Below are 18,958 nucleotides of genomic sequence, written 5' to 3' on the forward strand. Positions count from 1 at the left end.
TTCATGTGATCTTGATTCTATCCCTCTGTTGATGCAGCCTAGAATTGTATTGGCTTTTTTTGCAGCTGTTGGCTCCTATTTAAATGGTTGTCCACCAGGACTCCAAGATCCCTCTCAATTACTACTATTAATTCAGGGAACCATGATTCTTAGTTATTATTATTATTAGCCTAACCTATCTCACAGGGCTGTTGCACAGATAAAAAGTATACACCCACAAGTCACACCTAATTCAATCACTGGCCAATACCAGAATTCAATTGCTACGGATTTAATGACACTGCATTCATCTAATGAAATAAAGCACCATAACAAACAAGGGATTATTATTGTACTCTTCCATTACATTAGAAATTTTTATCACAATTTTTTCCTTACAGCTGCTTCCGATGCAAGATAAAATGTTAACCTTTAGACTGTGCGGTGCTTAAGCTGTTTTTAATCAAAGAGCTTTTAGAAACACCTCATTCCCGACACGTGTGCGCACGTGAGAATGTAATTCCAGGCTTCAAACCGACCACAAATGTCTTTTCCTTTAAAAAAAAAAACACCCACGTTGTGGGCGGGGCTAGAAGCCATCCGGTTTGGGGCGGTCCGTAAAGTCTATAGCAGCTAGCTCACTTAATTTCCTCAATGTAATCCATTAATGCAAATTACCCGTCGCGGCAGAGCCAATGAGGAAGGAGTAGGCGGGGCCTCTAATGCAAAAGAGCATCCTTTCCAGTCCGGGTCGAACTGTTTCACGCAAAGTCCGGCGCGAAATTGCCCAGGCGGGGACCTTTCATGCGCTTTGCAAATATATATATATATTATATTTTTGTTTCGTTTCTCTTCGCGCTTTGCAATTAAACGCAATGCTGTTTGCCAAAACAGAAGCTTCTCCGGCACTGGCGACGAGGTTTGGGCAGAGCGTTGGCTGCTGAAGGAGGGAGTTTGGTGCGGGAAACGCGAGCAGCAACTCACCTGAGCGCAGGTGTGCAAAAGGTAAAGCATTCGGGAGGCTAATCCGTAAAGAATTAAGAGGGGGACAAGTTAGGGGGATTTGCTTTAGGGGGAAAGGGGGTTTGAAAGCTAGAGGTTAGGGTTGCCCCCCTCCTCAATTTTCTAAATAGTGTGAAGTGGTAAAAGAAGTGGATTACTTACTCTGTTTTTGGTCAGCGACGAGTTCATCACCGTGGGGAAAAAACGAAGGGATCCAAAAACTGGATAACAGTTTATGACTTATCGAAAAAATAACAGAGAGAGAGAGAGAGAGGGAGAGGGAGAGGGAGAGAGGATAAACATGTAAACTTAGCTAATGCTGTAAAAAAAAGACACAAAACTTCCAATCAAACGCCTCTCAAATATTACAGATTGTTTCAGCAGCATCTTTACAAATAAACGTCTTGTTTAGGATCTGATGCAAAGAAGGGAGTTATTTTTGGATGGGACCCTGCAAATAAATCAGGAGGGGATCTTATTAAAATGATGCAGGATTTTTTTTTTTTATTCACTAGCAAAAGGCCAGCTTCTGACAGCAAAGCACGTCTACAGGGTTTATAGATAGATAGATGATAGATAGATAGATAGATAGATAGATAGATAGATAGATAGATAGATAGATAGATAGATAGATATAGAGAGAGATATTTATTGGTCCAGAAGAGAAATATGAGGGGCGAGGGAACAAAAAATTGGGAATGCTATAAGTTTGATATTTATTTATAAAATGTATATGCCGCCCATCTCAATATATATATATATAGCATTTTGCTAAACACAATCAAAAAGTTGTGTCTACAATTTGGTTTTAAACCAGAGTTCCCTAATAATGTAACAATTGTGATAGTTAATTTAATAAATAAGTAGATGAACAGTGATAGCAGCCGCACTAGTTGCAGTGTGGAATAATAGTTTAATACAAGTTAACTGTACTTGTTCATTAAAGAAAGTTTATGATATATGAAGTTATTTTGAGCAATAGACAATAGACCGTCTTGTTTTTTTTAAGTCTCATGCCAAATTCAATTAGATTTCCTGGGTGCAAATTACACTGTATATTTAAGAGTCTTAGTAACATACCTATTGATGATCAACAATATAATTCATAATTTTTACAAAAAACTAACCACATTCCCTCAATTATAAGCAATGTGACCTTCGTACCCTTGAAATATAACATATTGTTTCCGTTGCAATTATAACATTATTACTACCATTATTGGTATCTTCTTGAAGGGAGTCTTCTATTCGGGATCTAATTTTCTATAACTGTATAACCAGCCTCAATATCCTAGAGGGGGAAGTGAGGGCTTAATTATTAAATTTTATAAATATCATTCTTACCGTAGTTTCTCATGTTTGGGGCAAATTGTTCCTAGTTAAACAAGCATGGCTTAAATTCTTCGTTCTGGGAAAGACACATGGAAGCCATCAGGCAATGACAGATTTAGATCAAGAAGATCTTTTACTGGATCCAACCCAAAACCTATACCAGTTACTTACCCATTTTTTTTCTTCATTACACAAAACCGCTTATTAGGAAGTCGTAGCGAACTTTGTAAGTCCCTTTTTTTCAACACAGTTGTAATTTTGGATGGTCGCCGAAGGAATGGTTATAATTCGAGGACTACCGGCATGATGAAAATAATATCATGGGATGATCTTTATGTCACTTTAACAAATTATCTTTGATGTGTTCAATTTTCATCTTCATAGGCATACTTATGTTTAGTACACGTGGCAATTTTAAAGTCAGTGTGAATATCTGCGCTGTGATGCCTGATTTGTTCATAGGTCGTTACCCAAAGAAAAAAATACTTTCCCCCAATTTTGGGTAATTTACCCAGCTTTGGGAAGCACTGATCCATATAGCAGGGGTCTAGGAAGAAATCCTTTTCTGCTGAATAATTTTCTCCCAGAGGTGAGGCAGGCCCCCACTCTTGTAGCCTTCCGAAAGAGAGTTCAAACATGGCTCTGCGGCTTCGGATGGGGCACCCAAAGGAGCACACTGTGTTGGTTGGTGCCATAAGAGTCCTCCCTTTACCTTTGTCACATAATTTAAACAGGGTTTAATTATTCTTGCCGCTTTAAAAACTTTTTTTTTTAAATAATTCTAAAATTTGAATTATTAACATTTTAATTTTCATACGCATCAGTCAGAATCCTTCTTTAAGGCAGGTAGGTGATTCAGATATATGAAATAATAAAAAGGAAGGAAGGAAGGAAGGAAGGAAGGAAGGAAGGAAGGAAGGAAGGAAGGTCTTGCATTGTGGCCTAGCATGGTAATTTTGTGAAGCCATAATTCCTTAATTAGGAATTGGGAGCCGAAATATTCTTGGCTTCCATGTTGATGTAATTTCTAACCACAACAACTTGTAGCCATGATTTTTCTCTAATTTTCTTTTAGAGCTGTTCCGAGTTCGTACATCTTGTGTTGGTGAGTTCCATAGTTTTAGGTATGCACTGCATGGAGAAGTCCTGAGTTTCCTACCATTTAGCTCTCTAAAATATTCTATTTCTACAAATCCTTTTGCAGTAACTGAAATGATACGGTCCTGCCCAGTTTATCATACTACTACATTGTCAATTTTGTTTGATGTTCCTTTCTGGGAAAGGATGAAGATTCTGTACTTCATGTCCTTTGCAAAGAGTTGGGAAATATTTTAAAATTGATTTGGAGAGTGTGTGTGTGTGTGTTATATACAAGTATATACTAGTAACGAAGCTTCAAATTAAAATGGATAATTAATGTAAATAATAATTGGGTTTAATTTGGCACCATAAGATTTTAAAATTGAGAACTCAAATATTTCTAGGCCTTGTGTTCTGGAATACTGTGGTACAAAGTAGTGCATTTTATTTCATAATTGCAGCCATTTTAAGATTGGAGAAACTTTTTGCAACGTCCTAGACAACATGAAATTTTAATTCTGAATTTGAAAACTAGGGTACATGTTTATTATACACATTTTAAGGTTTTTTTTAAATCCCACTTTTATTATTTTTATAAATAAGGAAATACACCCAATACTCTTTCCTCCATAAAAGCAACTCTTGGATTGGGTTGAGAGAAAGTGATTGGTCCAAGCTTGTATCTAGAATATAAAGGATTTATATTTACAACAAATGTTAGATTGTATGGTCACAAATTATATCACCCTGAAAATAATGATATCAACAATCAAAATAGTTGTGCTTTGATAGGGAAATGCAATGAATATTTTCAGGTTATTTAGGAATGATGAAAAACAAGATCAAATAAATGAATTAATGTACAGGTAGTCCTCAACTTACGATCACAACCAGGATCATATATTCCATCGCTAAGCAAGGTGGTTTAGTGAGTATTGCCTGATTTTATGACCTTTTTTGCCATAGATGTTTAGCGAATCAGTGCAGTTGTTGAGCAAATTACATGGTCACGAAGTCACTCCAGCTTCTCCGATTGACTTTCTATGTCAGAAGCTGGCTGGGAAGGTTGCAAATAGTGACCATATGATCCTGGGACACCACTATTGTCATACATACATTCCAGTTGCCAAGCAAATTTTGATCAAATGGCTGTGGGGATGCTGTGATAGTTGTAAGTACAAGGACTGGTTGTAAGTCACTTTTTTCAGGGCCGTTATAACTTTGCACATTCACGAGATGAATGGTTTTAAGTCGAGTGTCAAGGTTCTGACTGACAAACCCAAACAAGCAAGCACAATCAAGATGATCCAATCTCTGAATGCAAAACTTTATTGAGTACATCATTTCGGCACTGATGAAAGTAAAACCAGCTCTAGCTAATTCCCACGCAATTCATATAAATGAAGTATAGAGTTCCCCCTCCCCCTATTAGTGCAGGTCACATTGTCCAATTAAATGTCATGGCATTGTTATGAGAAAATGTCTTTGGGGTTTAACACTCCTGCTGGAGTGTCCTTGGTTCCCATGGCTCGTCTTCTTGATGTCTAGTGTCTATATTCCATTTCCCCCTTCTTCCCTCCCCCCTAGTTCGTTGGCAAGCTGAGACGCAATAATGGTTCGAACAGCACAAGCGTGCTTCTAATTTGACATCGAGGACTGTAGGTATCTTAAAAACATTTTTGTGAAAGATGGGGAAAATAGATGAAAAGAAATTCAGATGTGCAAATACTGCTAGAATGGTAACTATATGGTCCATGTATATTGAAAGAAGGCAGAATCTCTATAGAAAAGGAAGCGGCTTCTTTTTCTTTAAACGGACTTTAGAATTGGGCCCAATGGGAGAAATCAAAATTAAATTAAATGCAGTGGCACTGGAATACTTAAGAAGTACGCATAATAAAGCAACCAGCAGAGAGACCAAGAATTAATGGGCACTGAACTTATTTTATTTATGTATCCGATTTAGAAATTGCCCATCTCACTCCGAGAGTGTAAGGGTGTACAATTAAATGAACGTGGATTGGATATAGAGAGTACCAGTATAAATTATGCTTGAATTGTTATAGAAAGAATGAAGGAGGATTGAAAGAGTGAAGGAAAAGCACAAGGACCAGAGGAAGGGACGGCCTCTGAATAGCATGGTTAAGATCCTTAAAAAGAGAGAAGTATTTTAAACAAAAATTATAAAGCCTGTAAGTAGAAGCAGCAAAGAATTGCAACAGAAGGAAGAAGTTCATGTGAACGGTGTCGGGGTGAACAGGATTTAGCCCTGTGACTTTTTAATTATTTTGTCTTTAATTTCTTTGACTTATTCTTTCTTACTCCTTTGGGGCGCCAGGCATACAATTGTTTACTCCAGAAGGGAATTGTGTGATGGGTATGTATATAAATATATGTCTGCGGTGTCAAGTCCTTTGCCGTTTGCGTCTTCCAGAAAACAGAGTTTTCAAACACGGATCTCTTTATTTTGAACTCCGTGTTCAGGGTATATAATGTGAGAGACGTAACAATTCAGCGATGAGGAAATAACCTTTGCTCATTCTCTGAGGCAGAGTTCCCTGTTCTGATTTTCGTATCTTTCAGAGTTAAGCCTGACACCGAAAATAAATGCTAATATGCAGATTCAACAACTTGGGATTGGTAGCAAGCCAGCTCTAAACTACATTTTCATGGAGGGGGAATGTGCTCTCCGAACCAAGCAAAGAAATTCAGTTGTATCTTGATAGGATCTCTTTTGGTGCCCCGTTTTAAAAGGTTTTATTGAATCATCTTGGATTCATCTAAGCCAGTGGTTCTCAAAACTCTGGTCCGTGCACTCCTGGGGGGACTGCAAAATCTTGAAAAAATGTTGAGTTATGTGGGGGGGGGGGTGGGTCTGTGGCCAGAGTCCATGGCTACAAAACGTATTTAAAGGGGGTTCGTGGTTGAAGAAAAGGTTGAGAACCACCGGTCTAGGCTATTAGTACAATTATTCAACAGAATTTTCTGTACCTTTATTTTGACTTCTTTGAACTCTTTTAATGTTTTTGGATGAGCCACTAAAACTGTCAGTAGGGTGTTCCTTGAACCCACTGAAACCAACAAGCAACATTATGTTTTGATGAGAGAGCATTTCTGTTTTCCAAAAATGACAAATTCAGTTTCGTCAGCACGATACAAACCAACACCTTCTCCTAAAATTATTGTGAAATGCTCAAAGTACCAGAAACAATTGTAGCCTTAAGTAAAGAGATATGAATATATATTTAAAGTGATGCATTTTACATCTGCATCATTTCTAAATGATTATATTTTTTAATGCAGGCAAGATGGATAAGCAAGTATAAATATATTAAATGCACACATGTATAAATAGAAGTTCCAAAATAAAGAGTTGCAAGTGTTGAATAGACAGAAAGAAACGGTAAATAAATTCAATAATAAATAAATAAAAATTAAAAGGTTCATGTCAGCCCCTGGAGTAATATTAAAACTGTGGACAAGAAACTTCTAGGATAATTTTTTGCAACGTGGGTCATTGCCTTCAATTGTCTCTCCCTCAAAATCATACTATATCTCAAATTTGGGGGCTGTTTGAAGAGAATTAGATATAAGTAGTATTCAACTTATCACCAGTTGCTTAGTAACCATACAGTTACAATGGGATCCCGAAAAGGTACTTATAACCCAGTTATGGGGTTCTGATGGCCGGCTGCTCCCTCCCACAATCACATGACTGAACATGGGGGGGCATGGTAATCTGCCCGCAATTATGGCTATTTATTATTATTATATGTTAAGATTATTTGCCACCTATCTTGCCATGGAGCTACTCTAAATGGTTTAAAATAATAAAAAGAAAAATAAACAGTATAGAAGAGAAGTAAAATAATAGGACAATAAGCAAAAAAGGGGGACATGGTGGCTCAGTGGCTAAGACACTAAGCTTTTCGATCAGAAAGGTCGGCGGTTCAGCGGTTCGAATCCCTCGTGCCATGTAATGGAGTGAGCTGCCATTACTTGCCCCAGCTTCTGCCAACCTAGCAATTTGAAAGCATGTAAAAATGCAAGTAGAATAATAGGAGCCACCTTTGGTGGGAAGGTAAAATAGCGTTCCGTGCACCTTCGGTGTTCAGTCATGACCACGGAGACGTCTTTGGACAGCGCTGGCTCTTCAGCTTAGGAACGGAGATGAGCACCGCCCCCTAGAGGCAGGAACAAACAAACACAATGAGAATAATACTGTACATTAATATGATAAATCAAAAAGATTGGTGCATGGAGACCAGAGACCTGGAAGTGAGGAGGCAGAGTCTGCCATCAACCCAGCAGCCACCTCCACCATGGAATTTCCTCATCTGGTCCCCAGGCCATTTGCAATGCCCCATGGTCTTGTGACCACCATTTATGATATTTTTACCAAAAAGCATCCTTTACGTCCCATTGTTGTAAAAAAAATGCCCCATAGCAAACAGTGGGTTTCCTTAATGACATGACAGTCACTTTATGACTATGGTGTTTGCTTAATGACTTTCATAAAAATGTCATAAAATTAAGTTGGTCACCCAATGGCCAACATCACAACGTCTGACCACAATGGGCAGGCTCCATTATGGTCATAAGTCGAGGACGACTTCTATCCTAGATTTTTAGACTCTAGCTAGCTCACACGTGATGTGCCTGGGATTTTTCCCCCATTTAGATCTGTTGCTTGAACCGGGTTCAATTCCTGCTTTTTCCCCCACGGGCAGAGTTATGACTCCGAATTCTCCCCTGGCCTCGCTGTCTGAAATTAATTTCCGGAAAAACCTCAATCTCAGGAGAGTGACTTTTTCATTGATGGAAAGTTTCCCAGGGCTGCTAACTTTAGTCCTGGGTGATTCAGCCCTTGTAAGAATTAATTTAAAAATCAACGATTTTATTTTGGGGCTGGAGCCCCTGGCTTTTTTTGAACCTGAAATGGGTGTGATTGAATTAGAAAGCGAAGCCATGGCTTCCAGATTTTTGCATTCCCCCATGTGTTCTTCAAATGTCTTAATCAAATATCTTCCACTACTTTAAGGCATTTAATTCTCCAAGGAAGAAATATCCTATAATTAGGGCTGACCCATTCATAAGACCACGAGTAAGCAAGATTTTAAGGCTGGAGCACCCTTGAAATGCTATACCTGTAATGGTGAACCTGTGGCATTCATGGCCAAAGTGGCACACCAAGCCATGTCACCCGGCATGCACGGGCCTGCCTGTTTGTGTTCTGGCGTGCATGCGCAGGAGACAATTAGCTGTCATTTGCACGCGCAGCAATGCCAAAAATCAGTGTGCGCATGCATGCCAGCCAGCGGATTTGGGGGCGTCCATGTGCGCTACAATCCGGAAGTTTGCCATCACTGTGCTACACATATGTGCCAATTCTCCTCCAAAAATGAGCTTTGCTTGAAGCAACATTGTATTTCCCTTTGGTGATCTTATCTATTATCTAAGCTTTATATCTTCTCCAGAGTTTCATGCAGTCCAATCCAACACTGTTTTATCCTGACAGCAACAACCCTGTAAGGTAGGCTGGATTGGAAATCAACCACATTGGCTTTGGGGCCGCGAGGGAGGGACTGGTCCAAATTCAGCCAATGAGCTTCTGTGACTAAGGAAGGGTTTGGAACCTGGGTCTCCCTGCTCCTAGTCCAGCATCTTCCCACTATACCTGATTGGCTGTTGGGCTGAGCGGGAAGAAAGGATTGGCCAAATTCAGCGAAGGACTTTATTGGCTCAAGAGGGGACTCAAACCTCGGCCGGTTTTTGCATTTTTGAACTAATACTCTGTCCCCTGAAACTAAGATCTCCCCTGATAATAAGATCAATCGGGCTTTTGAGTGCATGCGCTAAAATAAGCCCTTCCATGAAAATAAGCCCTCCCCAAAAATATTGCAACACAGCAGCAGCCAGGAGGTGACCATGCTCACCGCCTCCTGCACCTCAAAAATAAGGCCGCCCGCGAAGCGAACCGGTACCAATCGGTAGAGGAAGCCACCCCTGGCAAGGTGCCACATATACTGTACCTGCGTATTTTGGTTTTCTTACCTAAATGTAGGCATTTTCACCATTGAATTTCATTTTGTTAGATAGGCTCCAAAGTGTGTAATACCTCTGCATTTTTGGCAAGTTTTAAGGTCTAGATATATTAAACATGGAGTTTCGTTTCGAGTCTTTAAATTGCCAGCTACGTTTTGTTCATAAATAGGTAAACAATGAGGTTTTGAACTTGAATTACATGAGAAATTTCATTGTGGAATAATCCAGATTTAAAAACAGCAAACCAGATATTTTCCTGGAATGCCTGGGACTACAAAAGAGAATAAAACATTTAGATCAGTTGATTTTTAATGACTTAAAGGGATTGAACCTTGAATATGATTGACTTGCAACATTTGTTGGGCAATATTTTACTATTGTAATTTTAAAAAATGCAGCCCGAGACACAGATATTAAAACACTTGTGCAATTTTAGGATCCTTAAGAGATGCAGCACGTGAACAGAAAGTAACAATGCATAGTAAAAGTAAGATGAAAATTAATTGTAGTTATATATTTGAATTGTGGAACCAAAAATTGGAATATCCAAGTTTGGATGATCAATGGATTTAGATGTTTTACAAACAAAGTAGATGTATGATTTAAAAATGAAATTAATTCATCAGAAAATATTTTTTCAACTTTGTCGAACCCGTTAAATAATGTTTTAGATTAACATTAGATTTTTTGTGTGTGCTGTCTTTGTATGAAATTTGAAACCTCTTTGCCTTGTACATTTTATGATGAACTTTGGCATTACCAAGCCAAGGGGCGGGGCAGTGAGGATAATTTTATGTAAATGGAAATAACCTGATTTGAAGTAACGGATTTAGGGTTTGGGTCTGTGAAACTTTTTTTTTTTTTTTGATAAGTCTCTGTTTTGAAAATGAGGCGGTAAAGCAATATATTTATTCATCACCTAGATTTAATAAAGATTTGAATACATTTTATGTTACTACCAATGAATGTTATATAGTTCTTTTCTCTTTCCATTAACAGGGTTTTTTTGTGGTTCTTTTTTAAAAAATCTTTAGTTTTTTAATTTGCATTTCATGTAATCTTGATTTGGGCAATTCCATGCAGTGGCCCAGAGTTACCCAGCTGGCTTCATGCTTCAATTAGGATCAAAACTCCATCCAGTGTCTTAACCACTAGTGAAATTAGTTCTTTTAGTTTATTTTAGTCACCATAATATATATAGCTTTTTTTCCCTTCACTGTATAATTGGTCTCTTTTTTTCCCTCTTGACGCTATAGTTCATTTTGTTTTTGTATTGCGCTATGAAAAAAGAAATACTGTACAAGTAATTTCTGAAATGCTTTAGCAAATACCATACATTTAAGAGTGACATCCTGGCATGTAACACCATCATCATCTCCAAAAAAAATCCATGTTGCTGAGCCTCCAGTTATGAAAAGGAAGCAGGAAGCAAAGAGAACCAGTGGCCTTCAACATTATTGATATTAGGGTTCGTTGCAGTCAGCCAGATGTTCAGAGTGCATTTGGCATTTTTATCCGCCTGTCGAGTCCTTCCCAAAGACCTGGAATAAGCAGATGTGGGTGTTTGATAGTGTTACAGATATTTGTGGCAGGACGTAAGCTGTTCCGAGTAAAGCTGCTTTTTTGCAATTGACAGATGGTGTATTGATTGTCATTATCGATGGTGCTCCAATTCTTTTGGAATTGCACCCAAAGCACCTATTACTATTGCTACTACCTTTGCTTTCTTTACTGTAGATTTACAATTTACAACTACACCTTTCCTTCCAGTAGTTCTGCAGCTGCTAAGCGCCTGAGTTGTTCAGCCAACAATCCGGAGTCCTGCTGCCCATTTCTCACCAGATGTCCAGGAACTCCAACATCTAGCACAGTCCTTGTTAATCTGGGCGACGACCAGGCCGGTATGGATTTCTGTAATTTACGTCTCACCATATATATTTTTTATGGGAGAGACACTCTTTGTCTGACTCCCCTGATGAGACCTGTCCAGTATGGTTGAACCAGTGGTGGGATTCAAAAATTTTTACTACCGTTTCTGTGGGCTTGGCTTTGTTGGGCATGGCCTGTTGGCCGTGGCAGGGGAAGGATACTGTAAAATCTTTATTCCCATCCCACTCCGGAGGAAGGTCACTGCAAAATCCCTATTCCCTTCCAATCAGCTGAGACTCAGGAGGCAGAGAATAGATGGGGGCAGAGCCAGTCAGAGGTGGTATTTACTAATTCTCTGAACTACTCAAAATTTCCACCACTGGTTCTCCAGAACCTGTCAGAACGGACTGAATACCACCTCCGGGTTGAACCTCTGGCCTAGCTCCCATTTTCCTCAGAGCACGCAAGGCCCATAACCACGTCAATGTAGTGCCTCACTGAGAGTTGTTATTATTATGTGTGGAAAATTAGATTTGCAATCTTAAGACTGGTGGAAACTTAGTCATTCCGTCTCTAACCATGGACATAACAATTATTAAGGTAGCGTCTCTAATAATATAGGCAGGACCAAGCAGGGTAGAATTTTGTTTTTTAAAAAAACAACTTTTCAACTACGTATACTCTGCAAAAAAATAAAATACACAAGGATTTTAGGAAGGAAAAGGAAAAATCAGGGAAGGGGAAGACATAAAGGATTAAGGAAAGAACAAAAGAAGTAGAAAAAAGGTAATTGGCAATTTTCTTTGATATAGTTACAAATATAAAATACATTAACTTTTGATCTAAATTCATATTATGCAGTATTTCTATAATCATAGAAAAGTTAATCGTCAGATCTCACAATTAATATTGCATTTGTTTCAGTTTCTAGCAAAAAGTCCAAAGATGATTTCCACTTAGAAACACGATTTGACAAAGTCTTTCCTTGAATCAGAGTAGTTAATTTTGCCATCTCAACCAACTCCACTAAATTTCACCATCCATTCTTCCATTGTGAGAATCTGTAAGTCTCATTTCGGTGTATACAAAAGTCTTGTTGCAGTTATATATAAAAGCAAAGTTCTGGGTTTTTTTTTCTCCAACTACTTCCAAGCAGGGTGGGTTTTTAAAAAAAAATTAAGCTGTTCAGACCTAATAAATTAAGTATTTCCAGATATCAAGGGAGTTCTTTAGGTATTGACTTGAGGACTCCAATTGTAATTGGTATAACAACTGGCTGGTAGGTCATAGAATCAGCCTGATGTTCAGAATGGATTGGGCATTTTAGTCTCCTTATTATTATTTAGATTTAATATGTAGCTACCCCTTTTTCAGAGTTAGATAAGCAAACAACTGGGAATAAACCGAATGGTTTGCAAACTTATCTAATTGTTAGGTTATCAATTAAACGAATAGTTTATTACAGACTTTTAAGACCAGATCATAAAAGTTAAAACAATCAAATATAATTTGAAAATATAGTAAACTCTTATTAATTAAGTAAATCACATACTGTACTTCAGATGTTGGGTCTTATAGTTGGGCATGGAATTCAGTAGCCTTGTAAAAGTGATTGCAAGATGTTGTATTTTTCGGACTATAAGAGGCACCGGAGTATAAGATGCACCATGATTTGAAGACGCGATTTTTAAAAAAAATGTTTTTGAACTCTGCAGGCCTCCCAAACCCTTTGCACCCCTCATTTTTTGCAAAGAAAAAAAGGGGGGGGGATGCAGAGCTTTGGGAGGCTTGTAGAATGCTCCTGGGAGTGGGGGTGGTGTCAAAAATGAGCAAAAAACCCACCGTTTTTCACAAAACGCCTTGCATTTTGCAAAAAAAAAAAAAAAAGGCATGCAGAGGCTTTGGGAAGCTTGTAGAGTGCTCCTGGTGGTGGTGAGCGGGGGACAAAAACGGGCTGTTTTTTGCTCTTTTTTGCCCTCCCCAGCCCTCAGGAGCACTCTATAAGCCTCCTAAAGGCTATGCACCGCCATTTTGGTGAAGGAATTGGGGTTTCAGGAGGCAAAAAATACTGTATTCAGTGTACAAGACGCACCCAGATTTTCACCCTCTTTTTTGAGAGAAAAAGGTGCGTCTTATACTCCGAAAAATACACTAGTTATCTTTTAAGAAAAATTCTCGGTACCGTTCGTCTAAACAGCCAAAGCGTCCATCTATTAAGTGTTAAATTACAGATAGTTCTTGACTTACAACCATTCATTTAGCCACTGTTTGAAGTTACAAGAGCTTTGAGAAAAGATGACTGGTCCTTGCACTTAACAACCATTGAAGCATCCCCATAGTCACACAGTCAACATTTGGCCCCTTGTCAACTGGTGTGTATTTGTGGTGGTTGTAGCATCCTAGTGTCAGATGTCATGTGACCATGGGGATGCTGCAATGGTCATAAGTGTGAAAAAGGGTCATGAGTCACTTTTTCAAGTGCCATTGTAACTTTGAACGGTCATTAAATTAGCTGTTGTAAGTCCAGGACTATCTGTTCTCCATTCCTTATTAACCTTTCAAAGCATATCTTCAACTCTTAGACACTGGTCTCTTACAAAATAGCACTTGCCCCTTTGTTGATTCTAATTTGGGCTACACCAGTGATACGTATGTATCACTTTTCGTGTGAAAAGTGATACATATATCACTTTTCGGCACCAAAAGTGGCGAAGAAGCTCAAAAGCCAGAGGCTCAAAGACCAGCTCACCGGTGTGCATGTGTGTACTGCCCAGCTGCTCTTTGAATTTCCGGTGTGTGCATGCGTGCTGGCCAGCTAGTCTTCACGTGTGCTGGAGTGCCGGGAACCCGAAGACCAGGTAGCTGGAGTGTGCATTGCACACCGACCAGCTGTCTTCAGCTTTCTGGCACGTGCAAAGATTAGCTGGCCAGCACACATGTGTGTGCCGGAAAGCAGAAGAACAGCTGGAGACGGCCCGAGTGCCCACAGAAAAGGCTCTGCGTGTCACCTCTTGCACATGCGCCAGTGGTAGGTTGCAGGCGGTACGCCCCGGTATGCATGTAACGGTGCCTGACGGAAGCAGCAGCCACCGTACTGGAATGGTGCTTTGGAGGGCCCGCCTGCCCTCGTTCCTTACCTGTATTGAAGGAAACGGGCCACCTGCGTATGCACGCACAGCATACGGTGCTTGTGCGATGCTCCGCCGTTGTAGGCGCTGGGTGTGCATGCATGCGCAGCGCCTGTGCCCGTGGTGCACGCCCAGCTCCCGTTGCAGCATACCAGTTGCAGCTTGAGCCAAAACCCACTGCTGACGTGTGCCATAGGTTTGCCATCACAGGGCTATACAATTTCAGGCCTTACGGTTTTTTTAAAAAGCCAAAACATTGTTACTGTTAAAAAAAAGGAAAACCTGTGGACTGATATATATTGTTTTGCTCTTTAATAATTGGAGGGTTGTGTTTCTAAAATTGCTAATGAGACAGTCTAAGATTTTATTTTATTATTTATTTTATTTTATTTTACTTCATTTCATTGAAGAGGTGAGATATTATTATTTTTTTTCAAATATCTTAAGCAAATGAGGCTTGCTGGATCAGATCATTGCTGCAGACCGGGCATCTTTGGATATTGAGATGGGCAGCGTATAAATTTAATAAATCAATAAATAAAACTTTTTCTGGCTACTAATATTTCCCGGAAGCAAAGTATTTCTCTTTTGCATTTAAAAAAAAATATTATTTTTTTGAAAGACAGACTGCTCTCTTCCAGGGAAGATCTGAGACGAGATTTTGAGAGATCTTTTGTTCTTTTGTGAAGGCAGAATGCAATTTTTCCCGCCTGTCTAAATTTGTTTCCCCCCCCCCCCCCCGGTCTGCTTTGCACAAAAGGCCTGTGACAGGAACTGCAAATGGGGAACTGTGGCACCCGCTGAAAATAAACTGTGACTTTCACTCTTTGTCACTCCAGAAATTAGCCAGAATTGAGGCAGACAATTGTGTTCTGCTTAGTATATGTTGCTCATTGACAGGGATGAGTGTTAATCTTTCACAACCTTTACAGCTTGAAGATGTGTGGACTTCACCTCCCAGAATTCCCCAGCCAGCAAGGCTGGCTGGGGAATTCTGGGAGTTGAAGTCCACACATCTTCAAGTTACCAAGGTTGAGAAATACTTGTGTATGTGAAGGAGTGAATAAACATATAAATATTGGGGCAAATAAACATACAAATATTGGGGCATTTCCTCCGCTTCAAAAGTATAGAATACGTTGTAATATTAAATATTAAAATAATATTGAAATCATGTTTTAATTTAAAAAAATAATTTTAAAAATATTAAAATAATAACCCTTTTTTTGGAACTATTGCCATCTGGCAGACAGTACAATAAAAACAAGGACAAATAGGTTGAAGAACAGTTTCTCTTCCAGAGCAGTAGCTATATTGAATTCTATTGTATGGTGCAATATTAATGCAGTATCAGGGGTTTTCAATTCAATTGTATAGAATGAGAAGGATGTGTGTTTTCATTTTATTTTTAGAGCTTTCTTATGTATGATGTACACTGAATAGGGCAATTGTGATTACAGGTCGTCGTCAACTTATAACCACCATTGAGCCCAAAATTGATGTTGCTAAGTGAGAAATCTGTTAATTGAGTTTGCTCCATTTTACGATTTTTCTCGCAACGTTTGTTAAGTGAATGGCTGCAGTGTTCAAATGAGTAACACAGTTGTTAGGCTCTGCTTCCCCATTGACTTTCCTTTTCAGAAGGTCGCAAAAGAGGATTACATGACTCCGGGACCGTGCAACCATCATAAATGTGAGTCAATTGTCAAGCATCCACGAATTAATCACACGATCATGGAGATGCTGCAATGGTCATAAGTGTGAAAATGCTCATAATGGTCACTTTTTTCAGTGCCATTGTAACTTTGAATGGTCACCAGATGAACTGTGGTCCTCCTAAGCTCCATTTTCGCTGGCAGATGATTTCAGGAGGCCGTTGCAGCTGAAAACAGAACTCGGCAGCGTTTGGTCAAGCTGGCCATGCCCACGCTGGCCTCCCTGAGATCAAGTTGGCCACGCCCACCCTGGCCTCCCTGAGATCAAGCTGGCCATGCCCACCCTGGCCTCCCCTGATGCTGCCCTCAATGAAATCAAGTTTGACACCCCTGCTGTAGAGTACAATACAATGCAATACAATACAATAACAGAGTTGGAAGGGACCTTGGAGGTCTTCTAGTCTAGGCAGGAAACCCTATACCGTTCCAGACAAATGGCTATCCAACATCTTCTTAAAGACTTCCAGTGTTGGGGCATTCACAACTTCTGGAGGCAAGCTGTTCCACTGATTAATTGTTCTCACTATCAGGAAATTTCTCCGCAGTTCTAAGTTGCTTCTCTCCTTGATTAGTTTCCACCCATTCTTCTTGTTCTACCCTCAGGTGCCTTGGAGAATAGTTTGACTCCCTTTTCTTTGTGGCAACCCCTGAGATATTGGAAGACTGCTATCATGTCTCCCCTAGTCCTTCTTTTCATTAAACTAGACATACCCAGTTCCTGCAACCGTTCTTCTTATGTTTTAGTCTCCAGTCCCCTAATCATCTTTGTTGCTCTTTTCTGCACTCTTTCTAGAGTCTCCACATCTTTTCTGCATCGTGGCGATCAAAACTGAATGTCGTATTCCAAGCGTGGCCTTACCAAGGCATTATAAAGTGATATCCCTCTGTTTATGCAGCCTAGAACTGTGTTGGCTTTTTTGGCAGCTGCTGCACACATCTGGCTCCTATTTAAATGGTTGTCCACTAGGACTCTAAGATCCCTCTCACAGTTACTACTGTTGAGCAAGGTACCACCTATACTGTACCTGTGCATTTCGTTTTTCTTGCCTAAATGTAGAACATTTATGTATGTATGTTGCAATAAACGCCATGATTAACACTTGACTAACAATCAAGTAAACAATACCTCTATCAAGGAACTACTGAAGCAGACAAACGTGATGCTGCTGCTATCTATTCAGTCATGTCTCTCTCCTAGTGATTCTATGGGTCTCCATATATTTTGATCTTGCACTATTTCTTTGAGTTTTTCTGTGCTCTGGCTGATGTCAGCTTTGATGTGACCGGCCAGTGTGTTATTTGGCAGCCTGTTTCTTTTTGCCGCTAACTCTTCCAAACATAATTGCTTTCTCCAGCAAATTCTCCCACATGACATGGCTAAAATAAGTGAGTCGCGGTTTCATGATTTTGCCTTCCAGTGACATGTCCACTGTTGTCTGTTCCAGTATTTAATTATTAGTCTCTTTTCCTGTCCAAGGAATACGCAGGAGCCTTCTCCAGCATCACAGCTCAAAACAGTCAATTGTCCTTCTGTATTACCTTTTTTAAGGTCCTGCTGTCATAACCATAAGTAGCTACAGGGAACACAATAGAGCAGACTAACCTACACAGACGAGCAAGCTAAGAGTAAACAATACTCTCAAAACCCCACCAAGACCGTTCTCATTAACAGTGGCAGAGCAAACCACTCGTATAAAAAAAAAGAGAGCAAACCCTATTCCCTCCTAGCACTGATGGGGTTACCTCATTTGGTAATAAAACATCTGCAAGAAAACCACCAAGCTCAGAAAACACCAAGGACCTCACTGAGGAAATCTTCCTGGGCTAAGCATGGAGAAAGGACTTTCTCTTTGGTGGCTCCCAAATCTTCTTCCTGTGTGTGAAAAAGAACTTCTAAAGTCAGAAATTCTAAAGCAGGGGTGTCAAACTCAATTTAATTGAGGGCCGCATTAGGGTTGTGTTTCACCTTGGAGGGCCAAGGTGGGTGTGGACAGCTTGATGTCACTTGTGTCAGGGAACCTGTGGTGACCTGAGCGCTCTGCCAGCGAAAATGGGCTCTCGAGCTCCGTTTTCAGCTGCAATGGCCTCCTGCAACTCTCCGCCAGCAAAAACAGAGCTTGGGCATGCCACCCGTAACCCTTGCAAGCTCCGTTTTTGGATGCAATAGCCTCCCGCAATCCTCTGCCAGCAAAGAGAGAGCTCAGGACGACTGCATGCAGCCCTCCCGAGTTCCAGTTTTGCTGGCAGAGGTGCTGTGGGCCGGTCCTTTGCTGTTTTCAGGGCGGCCCCGCACGCCAGATCTAAGCACCCCGCAGGCCGGATCCAGCCTGCAGGCCTTGAGTTTGACACCCCTGGTCTAGGGTCAGAACTTGGACCGAGCAGCTTCTGAAATGTCAGGGTTACTACGGATGCCTTAATTAAATCATGAGCCTCGAGCCAAGCTTCAAAAGAAACCCAATTATTTATTAGGAGCTTCATGTCGGCACATTCCCAAGTGAAGCCAGCTCTGACCCCACGTAATTTACGGCCCAATCATGACCCTGTTTCCCCCCTCCCCCCCAGGGTGTGTTATCAATCACATTAGTCAATGGGGCAATTTCTCAGGTTGTAGAGATCACTCCCTCCCGGGAGTGTTAAGTAACCCTGGGATACAGCCTTGACAGAGATCAGTCTGGAATGTACATCTGTCTTTGGCTGCCGTGCCATTTCATCGGTTTCCCATCCCCCCTTTCTTATGGCAACTCGAGAGCAGGCCAGGGATCCTTTGGGGGTTGACATGAAGTTAGAACTTGGACCAAGCATCAATCT

General features: G+C 40.3%; 1 protein-coding gene across 3 annotated transcripts in view; it reads left to right on the plus strand.

The window, feature by feature from the left end:
* The first annotated feature begins 749 nt into the window (after nt 1-749).
* The window catches only part of MEF2B (myocyte enhancer factor 2B), a 66,543-nt gene continuing 48,334 nt past the window's right edge, over nt 750-18,958 (plus strand). The window contains exons 1-2 of one of the 3 annotated variants that reach the window (XM_032225866.1): nt 750-984; nt 11,209-11,339. The gene's annotated coding sequence lies outside the window, so the exon portion shown is untranslated. The remainder of the gene's footprint in view (nt 985-11,208; nt 11,340-18,958) is intronic. The other 2 variants (XM_032225873.1, XM_032225882.1) reach the window with 2 other exon arrangements.

The sequence above is a fragment of the Thamnophis elegans genome, chromosome 1 (genome assembly GCF_009769535.1).
Source record: "Thamnophis elegans isolate rThaEle1 chromosome 1, rThaEle1.pri, whole genome shotgun sequence".
NCBI lineage: Eukaryota > Metazoa > Chordata > Lepidosauria > Squamata > Colubridae > Thamnophis > Thamnophis elegans.